Here is a 21,581-nt window from a genome sequence, read left to right as displayed (position 1 = left end):
AATAAACGAACACATGAGTCTTCACGGTATACGGTATTACGACATCCATTAATCTACAGAGTGTCTGTGGGGCATTACAAAGCTCAAAAGGCATTCTGGTAAACTGGTACAAAGGTCTATTTGGTACCGTAAAAGCTGTCTTCTGTTTGGATCTTTCACTAAGGCGAATTTGCCAGAACGCGTCCTTTAAGTCAATTTTCGATATCCAGTGCACAGGGGGAAGTCGGAATAATATTCCCTCAATATTTGGGATGGGATATGCATCCATTTCTGTTACACTATTTAATTTGCGGCTATCTAAACACATGCGTACTTTACCAGGCTTTATCACTACTACCGTAGGGGACGACAATGGCGCCTCCTCTATAACGCCTAACTTGAGCATCTAGTTCCCCAAACAGTTGCTTCTCTATCGCTGGTGAGATTGGATAATATCTCTGTTTTATACCAAGTCTGTGCACCCTAATCCTTCCACTTCCGAAAGTGGAAAAACTGAAATTACTGTTCTAGTCGACGCGACTGTTCTGCTGTTAATTCTATTTGCTGGCATGAAAAGTTGCTAGCTTCTATTGCATTAACAGATGGCAGAGATATCTCTAGACCGAACAGTTTTCAAAAATCATAACCGCAAATTAAATCCTGCCGTATGGATGGTACCACAAGGAATTCGCATGGTAAATTTTTATTTCTAAATTTCACGTCTAGTTTTATCGAACCGAGTACTGTTTGCTTACTTCCATCGGCTGTTTTAACATTTCCTACACACTTTACAAACTGAGGTTTGTCTTGTATGACTGTCGCCAGTTGTCCTCCTATAACACTTCGGTTCGCCCCGCTATCTAATAGGGAACTGAACTCTTTATCCTCTATTCTTATTCTAATATATGGTCTATTATCGAAGTCTTTTTCTTCAATTCGACGCCTCCAATTCCATAGTATGCTAAGTTGACTTAGCATGTTTTAAAGTTCTTTACGTTTTTAGATTCTACGGTCCTTAATTTAAATTCTCTGAAATTTTGGTAATCATCGACCAATCCAACCAAAAGTTATAAGCAAAAATGTACTTAGCATGGGAATTAAGATTTAATAAGAAACTTCCATACCAATATGTGGTAAGTAAACTTAGCATATTTCGGAACTTTTTGAATTATTTCGGATGCTAAGTAGACTTAGCATACTACAGCACGGACTTTTTTATGACGTGTTCGCTATGTATACTTGGCATTGTCGTTATTTTATTTTTAGTGTTTCTAAGTTCACTTAGCATGCTTTTCCCCGAACATCAAAAAACAGTTTGTGTGTGTAAGTATACATAGCAAACTATAGTTTGGAAAAATAGTCGACTGATAAAGAACGAAAATTTTCACATTTTTACAAATGATAAATGATTGCGCGGAAAAAGCTGAAATTGGCACAAAATATTTCAAAAGCAAAAACAATTGAAGAAGAAGATGGGAAATAGGCCGACGTCATACCAAAGATTTCATTTACGGTGTTCGATACATACACGTTCGTTCATTTTTAATTTGCAATATTTTTTGTTAAAAACTCACAAATGATGTTAAATTTTGTGTACATAATAATGAGAAACATTTGACCGATTTTTCTATGTCATTCCCTGATATAAATTTCTTTTTATTCTTAGTTTAATTTGTGGAACAAAAAATCATAAACGACACGTTTGCATCGAACGCCGTCAATGGTTTGATACTCTCTGCTGCTATTTTCCCATCTTCTTCTTCAATTGTTTTTGGTCAAAAGGTAATGTTTATTTATATTTAGTTTTATATTATGTTATTAATCTGATTTCGCTTCTATAAAGTATAAGTAATAACTACAGATACCATGCTAAGTAACAAAGAGGAAAATAAAGGTAAGCAATTTAAGAAGACGTTAGTTCTCGCGTTTATAAAATATCATTATTATTATTTCAATTGGTTTATTGCAATAGAAAATGCGCTGAAAGATATTCTTGTAGACGATTTGGTGACATCTCAGTTGGTACGTGATATATCACATGGAATATCGACCGATGAAGAAGGTCAGAATAGTGATCACAGTTCACTAGGTATGTATTATTGTTTGTTATTTAAAATAAATTATAATAAAAATGAATTACATTTTTAGAACCATTCCCCGGAAGCGAATATGACGCATTAAATGATTCTGAATCATCATCTGACACAGAGTCAACTCCGGCGTTCAGTTCCATCAAACCGAAATTCGCAAAAACAAAATCGAATCCCTCAGAGTTGAATACATCACCTGAGAAAGTATCTTCTAAGAGACAAAAACGGTTATCTGAATGGAAAAAATAAGGCAAAATTTTTAAGAAACCAGGGTAAGGAGTATATTAATGTAAACGGTGAGTTCCAGCAAAAGAATTGAAAAAGGGTTGTGGAGACTTCTTCAGAATGAAATGCACACAAAGAATATCAGAAGAAAATAGAATGCAGATTTTTCAAAATTTTTATAAAATTGGCAATCAAAACCTTCAGTGGGCCTATATATCGAATTTAATAACATGCTATAAAAAAGGTATGCAGAAACGGTGAAAATTCCCGTAAAACAGAGTTTAGAAAGTATTTTCTTAGTTATGGTAAAGATAATAAAGAAATAAGAGAAACGGTATGCAAACCTATGTTCTTGAATACATTGTCAACAACCCACCAGAAAGTCGAGACTGTTATACGCAAAATGCATGCTAATGCAGGATTTATATCACCTGACAAAAGAGGAAAGCGCCCTTTTTTCAAATGAACATCTAAACAGAATAAAAGAAATAGTAATAATTCACGTAAACGAGTTCCCATTAGTGGAATCTCACTACTGTCGCCAGCGAGTACAAAAAAAGTACATAGATGGTGAAATATCATCTGTAACGCAAATGTACCGATTGTACGAAATATGGTTCTCTGAAAACAGTTACGATTTAAAATTAAAAGCGACCTTACGGCAATATCGCGACACCTTTAATAAATCTTTTGACATATCATTTTATATTCCAAAAAAGGATCAGTGCGATTTATGTGAAAAGCTCAAAAACTCGGATGATCATGAAAAGGGTCTTATGGAAACAGAATATAATCTCCATATAATCAAACAAAACTGTAGAGAGTTAAAATATATTGACAAACAAGAGAGTATCGATAACAATAATGTCATGACAGCAACCTTTGATTCTCAAAAAATTCTTTCATCACCTTTCGCTGAAGTGAGCACATTTTACTACAAAAGAAAGTTACATGCTTACAACTTCAGAGTATTTCAGCTCAACTCTAATCGTGCATCTTGTTATGTTTGGGATGAGACAGTTGCAAAAAAAGGAGTAGTAGAAGTGGCGACCTGTCTATTTTGATTCATATCAACAAAACATGAAACTTCCGGTATAACAAAGTTCAATTTCTGGTCCGATAACTGTGGTGGACAAAACAAAAACAAAATTATATTCTCATTTTATATATAGATGGCACAAAAACTACATGTCGATATCAGTCACGTCAGACAATGACGATTAAATATCATGAAAATAAATTCAATTTTATTGAATTATTTTTGAATTGAATTATCTTTTATTTAATTTTAATTTTTTTATAAATTAAAATACATATGTTTTTATGTTTTATGGAACTTTCATTTTAACATATCTTTGAATGGCCATTACTTAACTCATTTTCATTTGTTTAATGTACTTATAAATGGATGTTATTAAACTTGAACTGAATTAATATGTATTATTTTACCCTTTGTCTTACCAACAAAAATTTAAAAACTAATATAATTTGTTTGTTTTTTTCTTTATTATATATTATAATCTTAGTTCGTCTAAGTATAATTACAATAAAATGTATCACCATTTTGTTCCAAACCAGAACATGCTTTGTATACTTAGACGACTAATCAGAGTAGAAAGGTCCGTAACAAAACATGCTAAGTCGACTTAGCCGACTACTTATGAAATGTTTGTCCATGCTAAGGTATTCTAGGTCGTTTTTAGCTATAATCTGCTAGAAAAATGTTAAATTTAGAAGTGCCACCAAAGTTATATTTAAATTTCGTTAAAATCAGTAAAACACTCAATGTTCTATCTCACACCACTCCCGAGATAACGCCTGTAAACTTTGAGAGCTTCTCCTGAAAAACTCACTTTTCAGACTTAGCATACTATCCTTCGGAGGCGTCTATTATCGAAGTCTGTTTCTTCAATTGATGAAATTATATATCGCCTATATCTTTTTAAATTATTGTACTACTGCCTAATTCTTCTTGATGATCGTTTCTCCTTCGTAATTCTATTTATAGCTAAATCTAATTTTTGTTGTTGAATAATTTTAAAATTTTTATTTAAGGATACTAAATCTGATAATATTATGTATTCTTCTATTGTATCCGATGTCAGTATTATTTCCTGCGGACATCCATTTTTCCGTTTCCCGACATCTTGGAGTTGCATCGTGGACACGTAGGCTTGTAATTGTCAACCAAACCGCAACCATAACAAAAGATTCACCTTGTCTCCATACATTCTACAAACGTGTGACCGACCTTATCGCAATTCCAACATTTAAGTACACGCATAGCACATACTTCCTCATGATCTATCTTATCCGAGTCGTCTTCTTCTTCCAAATATATTTCCGATACTTTGTTTTGCCTGTCCTATTATCCTTATCTTGCAACTCCCGCATGAACTTTTCGTGTTTTCGGACTTCTCTCCTCAGTACACTCACTGTTGTTATATTGAAGTGCAAAAGCTCATGACTTACTTCCGGACGCAAATTTCTCATCACTAATTCACACATTTCTGAATCCCGAATGGGAGTATTCAGCTTGTCTGCCATAGCCAAAACATTGTCTACATATTCATCATCTTTCGGTCCATGTCGACCCTTACGTATATGGTCCATGATGTCATAGTCACTGTAATCCTCTTTATAACGCTGGGTTAAAGCAAAAGTCTAAGACTCCCAATTTAAATCTAAATTTCGTCGGTGAAATCCCCAATACCACTCAAGGGCTTTTCCTTCAAATAACGTGTGTGCATGCTTGCAAAGCAATTGAAAATCTCCTTGTAAAGTATTGGTCGCTAAAATATTGACACGATAAATAAATTCCTCAACCGACATATTATCCGAACGACCCGAATATCTTACACGCCAATTTCTAATAATATTTAGAACTTTGTCTGTGTTTAGAGGTTCGTCACGAATATTGGAAGGCGTATCGGATGGGTTAGCCCTGAAATATTAGCAATAAAAGATGTGGCGAATTGGCTGAGAAGTAATGTTCCAAAAATTTTTGGCATTAATATATACTCAGACAGTCAACCTGCAATAAAATCCTTGGACTCTGTGTTCCTTTACTCGAAAACGGCCATAGACTGCCGCAAATCTCTCAACGAAATGGCTGAGCAGTACAATATTCACCTAATACGGGTGCCTGGCCATAGGAACATACCGGGGAACTGCGAAGCAGATGAGTTAGCAAGGCTAGGTACTACCATACATATTCCAGGGGAACTAGAATCTGTTGGTATGTCTCTGGCAACCTGCAAGCTCTTACTGCGTGAGAAGGCTGTTATGATGGCAAATGTTCGATGGGAGAATTGCAAGGGTTGTAACGACACCAAGCAAATATGGCCCCATTTAAACTTTAACCGCACACTAGATATGCTAGTGTTCTCGAGACGTCAGATATCACTCCTGATTTCTGCTATAACAGGTCGCTGCCTAATAGGCGATTTTGCAAAAACTATAGGCGCGAAGTATAATGACTATTGTATGAGCTGTCATGATGCGGAGGAAAAGGAATCAATTAAACACCTCTTGCGTGAGTGTCCTGCATTTTGTCTAAGGCGTAAGCAAATTTTAGGGGCATATAGCTCTAGATTACTGGCGGACCTGGAAAACGTTAAGTTAAACAGTCTGTTAATGTATTTAAAGTTTGATTTAAGCTTGTTTTGAATTAAAACAAGAAAATTGTTACTTAATTCGTCTGTGAGAGTTAAGTGCTGAGAGCCCAAAATATATTTTTTTCTCCTCGATGCTATTTTAAGCCGATTTTGGCTTAAAATAAGAAAACTTTTACTTGATATTCATTTATGAGCCAATTGGAATGCAAAATAAAGTTTTGCTCTCCTTGTTACTCTCACAGATGTTTAACATCGATTGCATTTTGTTTGTCTAATTCTTTTAGTATTATTGTGTACTTAGAACCTAAGTGACAGTGAAGTATTTCGGTCTCCTCACATGAAAGTGAGGAGAACGAAAAATTATGAATATAAAGAAGTGAATGAGTCATACAAATATTTAAAAGGTAAGTACACGGACGAAAAAGACTGTTTTTCATATGTTTGGGTGTAAAAATTATATGTTTGGAACTCAAATTTTTAAACACAATATTTTTAAGTGCAAGCATATAATGTTCATAAACTAGCATAATATGGTTGGGACATATATGTTAATATGTTGGAACATATTATGTTTGGGACATAAAATGTTTGTAAATATAATATGCTTGTATGCAAACATATATTAATTTAGAAATAGACTATAAACATATATGTGTTTAGAAAGAGAGACATAAAGTGTATGCTGGAAGTAAAATAATGAAAGTAACCAATTGGCGCCTTAAAAATATATATACACAAAGAAAATTCCATTAAAGATTGGAAAAATACTATGTGTGAATATAAACAAGTATAAATTTACAAATTTGGAGTAAACATATATATGTTGTGATATAAGACCGCCAAAAATTGTATATGCTTAAGTAAAAAGATTAAAATGAGTATTCGGAGAGAAAATTCATTCTAAACCAAGAGAAAAGACATTTGAAAAAATCATGAGTTTTGTTTATCATTTTCGCATTACGAGCACCTTTTTTGTTTCGTCAAAACAAATCGGAACGTACACTGAAAAAACAGTGAACCCACCAGGAAGAAAACTTTCGGTTAATTTTAGAAAATTTTGAATATTTGTAGAAAATTTTAACTAAACAGTATTACAAACGTTGGCATCACACCGATGTCATAAAAATAAGTAAATATTTTTCGACAAATACAAGAAAATTTATTAGACATAACTAAGGTTTTTCACTTGTTAAAGAAAATTTTGTAGTTTGAAGAAAAAACTTGGAGTTCAAAATTGCAAGAATGTCTTTAGTGACATACGAAGTTCACGATGGGCGCATTTTTGGTAAAATTTACAAATTTAAAGAAATTCTGAACTATTTTGTGGATGACACGAATTTAGTTAATCTTTATGCTTCGTTTGAGTATATTTTTTTCCTCGGGTTTAGTTAATTTAACTAACGTACACAAAAAAGTATTAGAGTAAAGAAAACTTTCTCCAAACATAATATTTCAATGAACTAAAATAAAGTTAAATTGGCTTTAGTGAAATAGAGAGTTCACTTTTTTTTGAGTGTAGGACGAGTAAGTCAAAATATTCAAACAAAGGTAATTAACGGGATCTTCGTAAAAACTAACGAAAGGGCACTATACACTGAAAAATAGCATGCCCGGTTCCAAAGATTGTGTCCCTATTTTAAAATTTTTGGTACTGATTCCGAGCCAATGAAGCTGAGAATTCACGTAAGGATACTTTTAAGTCACAATTCTCTTTTGAATGTGGGTTTTGTGTATTTGACTCTATGAAGCAAATTTTATTTTTTCGCTTTTTCAGCTTTTTTCATATGCTATAAAAAGTCCGTTAAAAACAAGACAGTAGAAATTGTGCTATGTTTGTAGTAAAAACGTCTTTAAAATAAAGTGTTGAAAAACATGTCTTATTTTTTTAACGATTTTTGCTTTGTAGTCAAGGTGCAAAAATGCAACAAATTTAAAGACAATTTCATTAGTTTTAAAGATTTTTTCTGAATTATTAAAGTCAAGTTGACCTTAGTTCAAAATTTTTTCTTTCATGTTATGATACCCATTTTCAAGTCAAATCACTTAATTATAAGGACAACACGACTTCATTGAAAAGTTTATCGAAAAAAACTTTATATTAGAAAAAAACTTTATATTAGAGAAATGCGTCGTCTAAGCTAAGCAAAATTTGTATTCTTATTTTAACATGAAATCTTTGGCCACACGACAATATTTTTTTCAGTGTACTCTTTTTAGAGTTGTTACAGTAAAATGAAAACATTGGGAAACAGTGAAAACTTAATTAGTAAGATCTATAAAAACAAAGTTTAGTTCCTCTTTATTAATAAGTAGTCCAAGAGGAGTTGACGGATACTTTCGAAAATAAAAGCGGACATTGAGTTTGAGTTTTGCCACTAAAATTATTTCTTATTTTAACGGCAAAACTCGCATCGGTAAAACCAGAATAACATTATAACTTTTTTAGGCAAATTGTATTATAACATGGTGGGGAATGATCCAAAGCAACAATTGAATAAGTTTATTTTCTTTAGAATAAATTATTAAAGAAAGCAAACAATTGTTCACACCTAAATAAATTTGTGTGTTGGTTGTAAAATTATTGTTTCGAATTTAAATATAATGTGCTTTTGAATGGTTATCGTTAACTTTGGGATTCGATGGAAAAATATTTATATATTACTCGATTTCACATTCTTCCTTTGTAAGAGTTTTTTGAATTTCTTCGAAATTTTCAAACTTGTGTACAAAACCCTTTTTTGTTACAAATTTTTTATTTTTGGAATAAAAAATAATATATGATTTGAAATCAGTCCATTTCGTTTATATCAAGCACTGTTCTTTTCTGAATTTAAGTCTTTTATAAGACACACTTTACAGTTTCGTAGTAAAAAGTTAATATAGTAGTATGTAATGTTGAACACCTTTTCGGTATATTCCGAACGTATTTGGAATATACGTAAAAAATATATGTAAAAAAAACTAAAAAAAATGGTGTCGGTCGAAGCAGGGATCGAACCCAGGACCCTTGGCATACAAGGCGGACGTACCAACAACTGCTCCACGTCGCCAAAAAACGTTATTTTAACAACGTTATTTTGTTAAACAATGTTATGTTTGCATCGGCTCGTGGGCGCCGCAAGCTATGCTCTTGATGACCATAACAGCTACGTAGCCCAGTGGTTAGTGTGCTGGCTTACAAACTGTGTGGTCCGCTGTTCGAATCCCCGTCCGGCAAAAGGTAAACTTTTAAAAAATTATAAAATTTAATAATTTCTTCTACAATGTTTGTATTACAGAAAAAGGTGCTAAGAACTAAAAAACTCATGGAAGTGAGAAAAATGTGAGGGAATATACAATTAGGCAGAAAAAAAATTTGAGCACAATCTTCTTTGGGAGAAAATTCTTCTAAGCATATAATATTTTTGGGTTCAAAATGTTTCCAAACATATTATATGTTCACATAATAACATATAGTTTTGGAAGACAACATTATTGAATTTGGATGGAAAAATACATAATTTTTGGAACTTAGACTACCCAAACATATTGTATTATTTAGACCAATATGCTTTCAAACATATTATATATTGGAAGAAATCAAATATATAAATGTTTGGGCAATATCCAAAAATTTACATGCTTGAAGCAAAATGTGTTTGTGAGTATATGTTACAGAAGCGATTTTTTTGAGGGTGTACAAATAAAGTTTATTATTTTAAAATAAATAAATATATACTTCATTTCTATTCAGTTCCCTCAGTTTTAAAGTAGTGCTTGAATTGAGCGTCATTGGATTTTGCCGCCATAGGTGAATTTTATGTATTTTTCTTTCATTTACAAATGTATATATTGATGTAAAAAAAGAATAATAAAAAATATTTTAAAAATATATGAACCTATTTTTATTTTATGGGAATTAAGCGCACATTGAAATTAAAATAAGTACAAACTACACTAAAATCAAGCGCATATAAAATAATAACATACTGAATACGGTTCGGGATTAAATCCAGAACGGATCGTTCTTGAAACAAACACATTATATACAAGAATAACAAATATTGATCTAAGCCCTGATTCCGCTTACAAAAGTTTCTTTTAGTTCAAGTTAAGTTTAAATGCGGATTGAATCAAGTACAGATTAGGATTAAATAGAGCTTCACTAGACTTGAATCAAGCACTTCCCGTACTTAAAGGAAGCACAAACACGATTGAAAAATTCTAAAAATAAGAAATCTGTACTTAATATTTTCGGGATTAAATTAAGAATTTTCTTCTTGGATTTAGAAAATCCGCACTTACCGTACTTTTGACACCGCTATGGCTTGAATCAAGTAAACTTTTCTCTATTATTTTTTGGGTGTATGGTTCTGTAGGCGGATAAGATGTTTTTCTAGAGATTTCCTCTTTCATTGTGTTCGTTTTTAAGTCTCGTTAGATGTCACTATTTCGGACATACCATGGAGCGTTTACTGCGCTTTTTTATCGCTTTGTTTTGAAACCTTTGTATTTATACCCTAAACCACATATTGGTCAGGGTATAATAACTTTGATCTGCCAAAAAATGTACCTACCAGAAATGTTGATTTTAGACCCCATAAAATATATACCGATCGACTCAGAATCACTCAGACCTGAGTCGATCTAGCCCTTTGTGTCCGTCTGTCCATGTATTTGTTGTTCGCAGGATTCCGGTCGCAATTATTAACCGATTTTGATGAAATTTTGTATATGGAATTTTTTTTGGCACAAGGACGAACGCTATTGAATTTGAAAAAAAGATATAGCTCCCATATATATGCATCGCCTGATATCGACAATTGGGGTCATGTTAGGCTTACTTACTAACCGATTGTCGTCAAAAGTACAAAGTAATCTAATTTGCCACCCTTTAAGTATGCAAAATTTCATTGCATACTTATATATATATATATATATATATATATATATATATATATATATATATATATATATATATATATATATATATATATATATATATATATATATATATATATATATATATATATATATATATATATATATATATATATATATATATATATATATATATATATATATATATATATATATATATATATATATATATATATATATATATATATATATATATATATATATATATATATATATATATATATATAAATTTATATATTTATATATATATATATATATATATATATATATATATATATATATATATATATATATATATATATATATATATATATATATATATATATATATATATATATATATATATATATATATATATATATATATATATATATATATATATATATATATATATATATATATATATATATATATATATATATATATATATATATATACATATATATACATGTGGACCAATTTTTGCATGGTTGTTAGAGACCATATACTTACACCATGTACCAAATCTCAGCCGGATCGGATGAAATTTGCTTCTCTTAAAGGCCTCGCAAGCCAAATCGGGGGATCGGTTTATATGGGGGCTATATATAATTATAGACCGATGAGGACCAATTTTTGCATGGTTGTTAGAGACCATATACTAACACCATGTACTAAATTTCAGCCGGATCGGATGAAATTTGCTTTTCTTAGAGGCCTCGTAAGCCAAATCGGGGGATGGGTTTATATGGGGGCTATATATAATTATGGACCGATGTGGACCAATTTTTGCATGGTTGTTAGAGACCATATACTAACACCATGTACTAAATTTCAGCCGGATCGGATGAAATTTGCTTCTCTTAGAGGCCTCGCAAGCCAAATCGGGGGATCGGTTTATATGGGGGCTATATATAATTATAGACCGATGAGGACCAATTTTTGCATGGTTGTTAGAGACCATATACTAACACCATGTACTAAATTTCAGCCGGATCGGATGAAATTTGCTTCTCTTAGAGGCCTCGCAAGCCAAATCGGGGGATCGGTTTATATGGGGGCTATATATAATTATAGACCGATGAGGACCAATTTTTGCATGGTTGTTAGAGACCATATACTAACACCATGTACCAAATCTCAGCCGGATCGGATGAAATTTGCTTCTCTTAGAGGCCTCGCAAGCCAAATCGGGGGATCGGTTTATATGGGGGGTTTATATGGGACCGATGTGGACCAATTTTTGCATGGTTGTTAGAGACCATATACTTACACCATGTACCAAATCTCAGCCGGATCGGATGAAATTTGCTTCTCTTAGAGGCCTCGCAAGCCAAATCGGGGGATCGGTTTATATGGGGGCTATATATAATTATAGACCGATGAGGACCAATTTTTGCATGGTTGTTAGAGACCATATACTAACACCATGTACTAAATTTCAGCCGGATCGGATGAAATTTGCTTCTCTTAGAGGCCTCGCAAGCCAAATCGGGGGATCGGTTTATATGGGGGGTTTATATGGGACCGATGTGGACCAATTTTTGCATGGTTGTTAGAGACCATATACTTACACCATGTACCAAATCTCAGCCGGATCGGATGAAATTTGCTTCTCTTAGAGGCCTCGCAAGCCAAATCGGGGGATCGGTTTATATGGGGGCTATATATAATTATAGACCGATGAGGACCAATTTTTGCATGGTTGTTAGAGACCATATACTTACACCATGTATCAAATCTCAGCCGGATCGGATGAAATTTTCTTCTCTTAGAGGCCTCGCAAGCCAAATCGGGGGATCGGTTTATATGGGGGCTATATATAATTATAGACCGATGAGGACCAATTTTTGCATGGTTGTTAGAGACCATATACTAACACCATGTACTAAATTTCAGCCGGATCGGATGAAATTTGCTTCTCTTAGAGGCCTCGCAAGCCAAATTTGGGGGTCCGTTTATATGGGGGCTATACGTAAAAGTGGACCGATATGGCCCATTTGCAATACCATTCGACCTACATCAATAACAACTACTTTTGCCGAGTTTCAAGTCGATAGCTTCTTTCGTTCGGAAGTTAGCGTGATTTCAACAGACGGACGGACATGCTCAGATCGACTCAGAATTTCACCACGACCCAGAATATATATACTTTATGGGGTCTTAGACCAATATTTCGATGTGTTACAAACGGAATGACAAAGTTAATATACCCCCATCCTATGGTGGAGGGTTTAATAAAATGAATTCTATTGTTTTGTTTTCAAAAATGTATGCTACTTCAATTTTATTCAATCTACTCCACTTTTTTCCAAAATCTACTTCACTCAATTTTTCACTAGCGGCAGCACTGGTGGTTTCTGTGTGTGTTTGTTATTCGCGGATGGTTTATTTGGCTGGATCAAAGACAATAAACTTGAGGAAGATAGGAAATTGGCTTGCGTCATACCAAATGTTGCATTTACCATGTTAGTTCCATACATGTTTGTAATTTTTTTATTTATTTTTCGTTTTTTATTTTTTAAATGAAAAACTTAATTTTCTTAATAAAACAATGTTAAATTTTAGGCTACAACAAAAAAATTACATTTTCCCCTTTATGGAAATTTATTTTCGTGCACTTAATTTATTTTTATTTGCATTTTAATGCTATGTCAATACTTGTCGTATACGCGTTTGGTTCGAGTATGAAACTAACACGGTAAATGGTTTGTTCTCCTCAGTAGCTAATTTCCTATCTTCCTAGAGTTTATTGTCTTTGGGCTGGATGGGGTGTTGTTTTCAATAAAGGCACATGTGTTTTTGTTGTTGTAGGAATGTTTTGGCCAAAAACAATGGAAGATGAAGATGGGAAAATGGCAGCAGAGGGTATCAAACCATTGACGGCGTTCGATGCAAACGTGTCGTTTATGATTTTTTGTTCCACAAATTAAACTAAGAATAAAAAGAAAATTTATATCAGGGAATGACGTAGAACAATCGGTCAAAAGTTTCTCATTATTATTTACACAAAATTTAACATCATTTGTGAGTTTTTAACAAAAAATATTGCAAATTAAAAATGAACGAACGTGTATGTATCGAACACCGTAAATGCAACTTTTGGTATGACGTCGCCCATTCTCCCGTCTTCATCATCCATTGTTTTTGGTTTTGGCTTTGCTTGGTTTTGTTTGGCATGCTTCAGTTGTATACTTGGCGTTGGCGTGGGCTGTTGCATCTTTTAAGCAGGTATACAACAAGGGAATATAAAGGCATGGAATATTTTGGATTTTTGTGACAATATTGGTACTTGTTTATGAAACCTTTTAAATGAAAGTTATTAATATTTTATCGGTAGTTTAGAAAAAAGTTATTAAGAATATTTAGGAAAATATGTTGAATTTGAAAGTGTATTGAAATTTTTATTATACAATGTAAAAATTAATATTCAATTCCAGATGAATTTGGAAATTTTTTGTTATATCTCAGCGTATAGTTTAGTCATAAATTGGTAAGTATTCTTTAAATATGACTTTCTTTTAAAAATAACATTTTTTATGTATATTATTATTTGTTAATGGTTTTGGAAATCAGTTTAATGTTTTTTCTTTGTTGTAAAAGCAATATTTAATTTAAGAACAACTCCAGATGGATTCAAACAAATTTAAAAAATAGAGAATTGGTAAGTTTTCGTTTAAAAATTGGCTTTCTTTCAACTAGAATATTTACGCTTTAATGACCTTTTTTTTAATATAAAAATATTTTTAATGTAAAAAAACAAATATTTAATTTCAGAATGATCCCTTAAAAATTAGGAAAATTTTTTAGTACTCCTTTGCTTGTAATTTAATAGTGAATTGGTAAGGTTTCTTTAACTTTCTTTTAACCCTGGACAGTCATCCGTATTTTTTGTACATTAACGTCATCCTACGTCATTTTGACTACGGCTCATTTCAAGACGCTATAATTTTCATCATGAGCGAAAAAAGTGAACCAAACTTGAATTTATTTTCTTATTCAAAAAAGGATAAGTCAAAATGTCCAAACAGCGAGTTCAAATGAACTACTCCTGTTCCACGTGGTCATAATTTTTATTCACAAAAAACATTGCATTAGGTTAGGTTATGTGGCAGCCCGATGTATCAGGCTCACAGACCATCCAGTCCATTGTGATACCACAGTGGTGAACTTCTCGCTTATCACTGAGTGCTGCCCGATTCCATGTTAAACTCAATGACAAGGCACCTCCTTTTTATAGCCGAGTCCGAACGGCGTTCCACATTCCAGTGAAACCACTTAGAGAAGCTTTGAAACCCTCAGAAATGTCACCAGCATTACTATGGTGGGATAATCCACCGCTGAAAAACTTTTTGGTGTTCGGTCGTAGCAGGATTCGAACCCACGACCTTGTGTATGCAAGGCTGGCATACTAACCATTGCACCACGGTGGCTACATTGTATTGAGAACTTTCATCATAAGTTTTTATAATAAAGAACTTTTGCTTAAAGAAAGTTTAGTTTTAATGTATGAAATTTTTCATAATAGTAAAACGGTTTGTTGTTCCTTTAATTATTTAATTTCTCTGTACTGTGGAATGATTGATTTAAAAATCGTTTAGTCGTCGACATTTTAAAGATACTGTTAACCAATTTTTATTATCGGGTTTCCCAAAAAATAAGCAAGTAAACCAAAATAATACTGACTTTTTAACTTGGTAGGGGTATATAAATCTTATGATGTTGTAAAAATGAACTAAAATACAATGTTATAGATGAACTAAAATTTAAGAGAATTATAAACTAGACAAGATGAAACAAATCTTGAGGGCTACAATATTACTACAGTTTAGTTCATTTTGCAATGGAAAAGGGTTCACTGTTTTTTTCAGTGTAGAATGCCTTGGGGTCATATTACGATCATATCACAAATATTTGAATTAACGTTGTTTCGACGCTTCGTGTTCAATGGCTAAGGCGTTGTTGATAAAAAAATAAAAAGTTAAATAGGTGAAAAAAAATTGTTTTTCGGTTTTTTTTTATTTCTACATTCAAATTAACTTCCAAGGCACAACTTCTAAAGCAATGCCGGAGTACATCCGGCCTATTTGCTTGCGTACATGAGCTTTCCGCCCATGTAAAATTCATTGGAGATTATGCAAGTTTGCACTACTTCCGGATCACAGATTGGCGATCTAAACTCCTTTTTTGGAATGATATTTTTTGTGAATAAAAATTATGACCACGTGGAAAAAGAAAGTAGTTCATTTGAACTCGCTGTTTGGACATTTTGACTTATCCGTTTTTTATTCATCGTAGGTAAATTTTTCACATATCTTGCTGAAAAAATGGAAGCAGTAATGGAAATTGTTAAAAATTAGCACTATGTAATAAAATATAATTTTTTAATTCTTTATTTTAGCTTGTATCTTACCATATGTGGGGGCATTTTATCAAATAGTGTAAGGAATTCAACTTTTATTTGGAAAACGTATCTCATAAAATTTGTACCTGAAACAATTAGAGAAATAATCAAGTATTCTGTATAAACTCATAAAACTGTGTTGTTATTGATGTGAAGGATATAATAAAATAAATATTCTAGTTGAAAGAAAGCCAAAATTTTAATATAAAACTTACCAATTCTCTATTAAATTGTACGCTGAGGGGAAATATAAAAAGTTGTCCAAATTTATTTGGGTTACTCTGAAATTAAATATTTATTTTCTACATTAAATAAAATTATTAAATAGGTTTCCAAAAAATCTAATAAAAAAAATATTATGCATAAAAAAACAAATATTCTGGTTAAAAGAAAGTAAAGAATCCTTACCTTATAATTCGCTATTAAATTACAAGCAAAGGAGTACCAATTTTTTTTCAAATTTTTAAGGGGTTATTCTGAAATTAAATATTTGTTTTTTTTTTACATTAAAAATATTGCATTGGTTTCCAAAAAAAATTGATTAAAGAAATACTAAAATAAGGTATTAAAAACCTGTAATTTTGATGATAAAACGGTCATAAAAGCGTAAATATTCTAGCTGAAAGAAAGCCAATTTTTAAAAGAAAACTTACCAATTCTCTATTTTTTAAACTTGTTCGAATCCATCTGGAGTTGCTCTGAAATTAAATATTGCTTTTAAAACATTAAACTGGTTTCCAAAAACATTAACAAATAATAATATACATAAAAAATATTATTTTTAAAAGAAAGTCGTATTAAAAAATACTTACTAATTTATGACTAAACTATACGCTGAGATATAAAAAAAAATTTCCAAATTCATCTGGAATTGAATATTAATTTTTATACCCACCACCATAGGATGGGGGGTATATTAACTTTGTCATTCCGTTTGTAACACATCGAAATATTGCTCTAAGACCCCATAAAGTATATATATTCTGGGTCGTGGTGAAATTCTGAGTCGATCTGAGCATGTCCGTCCGTCCGTCCGTCCGTCCGTCTGTTGAAATCACGCTAACTTCCGAACGAAACAAGCTATCGACTTGAAACTTGGCACAAGTAGTTGTTATTGATGTAGGTCGGATGGTATTGCAAATGGGCCATATCGGTCCACTTTTACGTATAGCCCCCATATAAACGGACCCCAAAATTTGGCTTGCGAGGCCTCTAAGAGAAGCAAATTTCATCCGATTCGGCTGAAATTTGGTACATGGTGTTAGTATATCGTCTCTAACAACCATGCAAAAATTGGTCCACATCGGTCCATAATTATATATAGCCCCCATATAAACCGATCCCCCGATTTGGCTTGCGAGGCCCCTAAGAGAAGCAAATTTCATCCGATCGGGCTGAAATTTGGTATATGGTGTCAGTATATGGTCTCTAACAACCATGCAAAAATTGGTCCACATCGGTCTATAATTATATATAGCCCCCATATAAACCGATCCCCCGATTTGGCTTGCTAGGCCTCTAAGAGAAGCAAATTTCGTCCGATCCGGCTGAAATTTGGTACATGGTGTTAGTATATGGCCTCTAACAACCATGCAAAAATTGGTCCACATCGGTCCATAATTATATATAGCCCCCATATAAACCGATCCCCCGATTTGGCTTGCGAGGCCGCTAAGAGAAGCAAATTTCATCCGATCCGGCTGAAATTTTGTACGTGATGTTAGTATATGGTCTATAACAACCATGCAAAAATTGGTCCACATCGGTTCATAATTATATATAGCCCCCATATAAACCGATCACCAGATTTGACCTCCAGAGCCCTTGGAAGAGCAAAATTCTTGCCATTCGGTTGAAATTTGGTACGTGATGTTAGTATATGGTATCCAACAACCATGCAGGAATTGGTTCCTATCAGTCCATAATTATATATAGCTCCCATATAAACCGATCCCCAGATTTGACCTCCGGTGCCTTTTGGAGAAGCAAAATTCATCCGATCTGCTTGAAATTTGGTACGTGGTGGTAGTATATGATATTTAACAACCATGCCAAAAGTGGTCCATATCAGTCCACAATCGTACATAGCCCCATATAAACCGATCCCGAGATTTGGTTTTGGAACCACTTGGAGGAGCAAATTTCATCCGAGTGAGTTGAAACTTGGTACATTGTGCTAGTATATGGTCGTTAACAACCATGCCTCACTAGATCCATATCGGTCTATACTTATATATGGCCCTCAGATAAATCGATCCCCAATCACACAAAAGTTGGTCCATATCAAGTTCATAATTGTATATAGCCCCCATATAAGCGACCCCCATATTTCAATTCTGGCTCTCTACGTACAAAAAGTCCATATCGATTCGTAATTATTTGTAGACTTAACTATACATAACTTTTTTGTCTAATATATACCATGTATGGACTAAATCACAGTCTTTCGTAGAAGTTTCTACGCAATCCATGGTGGTGGGTACATAAGATTCGGCCTGGCCGAACTTGCGGCCGTATGTACTTGTTTATATTGAAAAATAAAAATTTCAATACACTTTCAATTTCAACATATTTTCCTAAACATTCTTAATAACTTTTATCTAAACTACAGATAAAATGTTAATAACTTTGATTTAAAAGGTTTAATAAACAAACGCCAATATATGTCTCAAAATTCCAAAATATTCCATGCCTTTATATTCCCCTGTTGCATATTAAAAAATGCAACAGCCCACGCCAACGCCAACTGAAGCATGACAAACAAAACCATGCAAAGCCAAAACATTCCTACAACAACAAAAACACATGTGCCTTTATTGAAAACAACACCTCCTCCAGCCAAATAAACCATCCACGAATAACAAACCAAAGATTATAAATTGTAAGCTTGTAACAAACCACTAAATGAACAAAAATAAAAACAACCCCACGCTCATGTATACACAACAAAACTCAAGTAATATCATCTTTACATTAATCACATTCCACTATGCCGATAAAGATCTCTGTGCTATGCATTAGTTCATCGCATCTGCTGACAATTTACTCTAAGAATAATATTCGTAAAGGCACACCAGTTTATGAACGATGAAACGTTTAACTTAAAATTTGCAAAAACTTCATGATATGTTATCTACCATTTTTGACGAAAATGTGAACTAAAAATATTTCATTGGGTAATTTTCTACCAACAATTATTAACTATAGGAATTGCCAGTGAGAAATTGCTATCCACTTTCAAGTTCAGTTTTCGTAAAAAAATATTTTCTCATACAAAAAAATCTTATAGTAAATTGCACTTTACTTTACATTTCACAAGTAGTTTTATAGCATGACAAACGAATTTTTAACTACCACTTAAGACATTTTTTTAGGAAATTTCCATCGTATTTTTTAGGCATTGAACTACACGATTGCTACTTAGAATTTGTAAAATTTCCTTTCGAGTAGTTAATTTTCGTTGAAGATACGAAAAATGAACTAAAATTCTGGAAAATTCTTGTAATAAATTATTGTAAAAATCTTCTTAAATTTACGAGACACTTTTTTTCTGTGTGCTGGGTTTGGTGGGGCTAATAATAGAACATCTTGGCATCTTTGCATTACCACTACCAAAATCGGATTTGGATACCTCCGAAAACATCTGAAATACTTTCATTCACATTGTATCTTCACGTCGACTCATTCGTCGATTGTTCTTTAACAACTTCGCATTTTCATCGCCGTCGCGATATTCTATGAATAATTTCAATTTACATGCAACACCTTGTGGCTGCTAAACGTGATTGCTTGCTATCATACGTACATACTCGTACATCTATCAATATTCATACTTTTGCATATTGGGAATCACTATAACGAACGCAGTATGTTTACTTGATCCTGTTAAATATTCAATAGAATATTGTTATTGAGCACAATGACCACTTTTTAATAAAACTTGTTTCATTCATGCAATGCAGGACACGCGTCCGCAACTTTTAATAGAAGTTATGCACAGTTGCACTTACTTGCAGATTGTTATAGAAACGCAAAACTTCAACAGCAGAAACACCATTGGAATAGCTCATTGTGTGAGGAAAATGGATACTGTATAGCCTAAATGAACGCTCACATTGGGTAGAAATCAAAAAGAATTAAACACAACAATATCAATAACAACAAATCGCGACCTTAGAATGACAAGGTTCTAAGTGAATAGGGATTTAGTGCACACTTACAACCTTGTCATTCTATCATTGTAAGGTCGCGAAATATAGTTCCAAAATAGTGTCAAGTTATTCCGAAAATCCTTCTGGAAAAATGTTGACCCAAATATCCAAATAGAAAATCAAAATATTGCAACGAGTATTGCAAAATATGCCTCTATTGCAATAAGTTTAGCATGGATTTCGGACCAAAGATGCATTTCCTAAAATATCTTTATTTTCCATATCAGTACAACAAGTTCGTTATTACACAAAATTTGTCACAAACTTATGTTTAAAATGTAATAATAAGTTTTGAATTGTTTATATTTCAATAAATTTATTGCATTAAAGTAAAGTGGTTTTTCAGTTTTCTCTTAAATTGTTGGTGATTACTTATATTTTTAAGTGTGTAGGTAGGATTATTCTCACATAGACTTTTTGTCTAAACAAAATATTGTTTGTCAGACACCATTTATCGGGTTCATAGGGGAATGATAGTTTTTGATAGAGATGAAAGAGAAAAAGTTAACCTTTGAAATAGATAATTAGGTCAGCTGTATTGATTACTGCATGTAGCAAAATTTTGGAACAATACACTGAACAGTGAACCGTTTTCCATTGCAAAATGAACTAAACTGTAGTAAAATTGACCATGATTTAGCCCTTAAGATTTTTTTCTGCTTGTCTAATTTAAAATTCTGTTAAATTTTAGTTAATCTATGGCATTGTATTTTAATTCAATTTTACACCACCATAAGATATACATATATACCACTACCAAGTTAAAAACCCTGTATTATTTTGGTTAACTTGACTATTTTTTGGGAATTTGGTTAGCATTCTCTTTAAAATTTCGACGAATAAACTATTTATACCCTTCACCACTACTGTGGTACAGGGTATAATAAGTTTGTGCATTTGTATGTAACGCCAAGAAATATTGGTCATAGACCCATCTTTTAGTATACCGATCGGTTTAGAATTAAATTCTGAGTCGATTTAGGGATGTCCGTCTGTCTGTCTGTCGGTCTGTCTGTCCGTCCGTCCGTCTGTCTGTATATGTAATTTTGTGCACAAAGTACAGCTCGCAATTTAAGTCCGATCGTCCTCAAATTTGGCATAGGGCCGTTTCTTGGGACAGAGACAATCGCTATTGGTTTTGGAAAAAATCGGGTCA

The sequence above is a fragment of the Haematobia irritans genome, chromosome 2 (assembly GCF_050003625.1).
Source record: "Haematobia irritans isolate KBUSLIRL chromosome 2, ASM5000362v1, whole genome shotgun sequence".
In the NCBI taxonomy this organism is placed as follows: Eukaryota; Metazoa; Arthropoda; class Insecta; order Diptera; family Muscidae; genus Haematobia; species Haematobia irritans.
Note: the sequence above shows the minus strand (reverse complement) of the source record.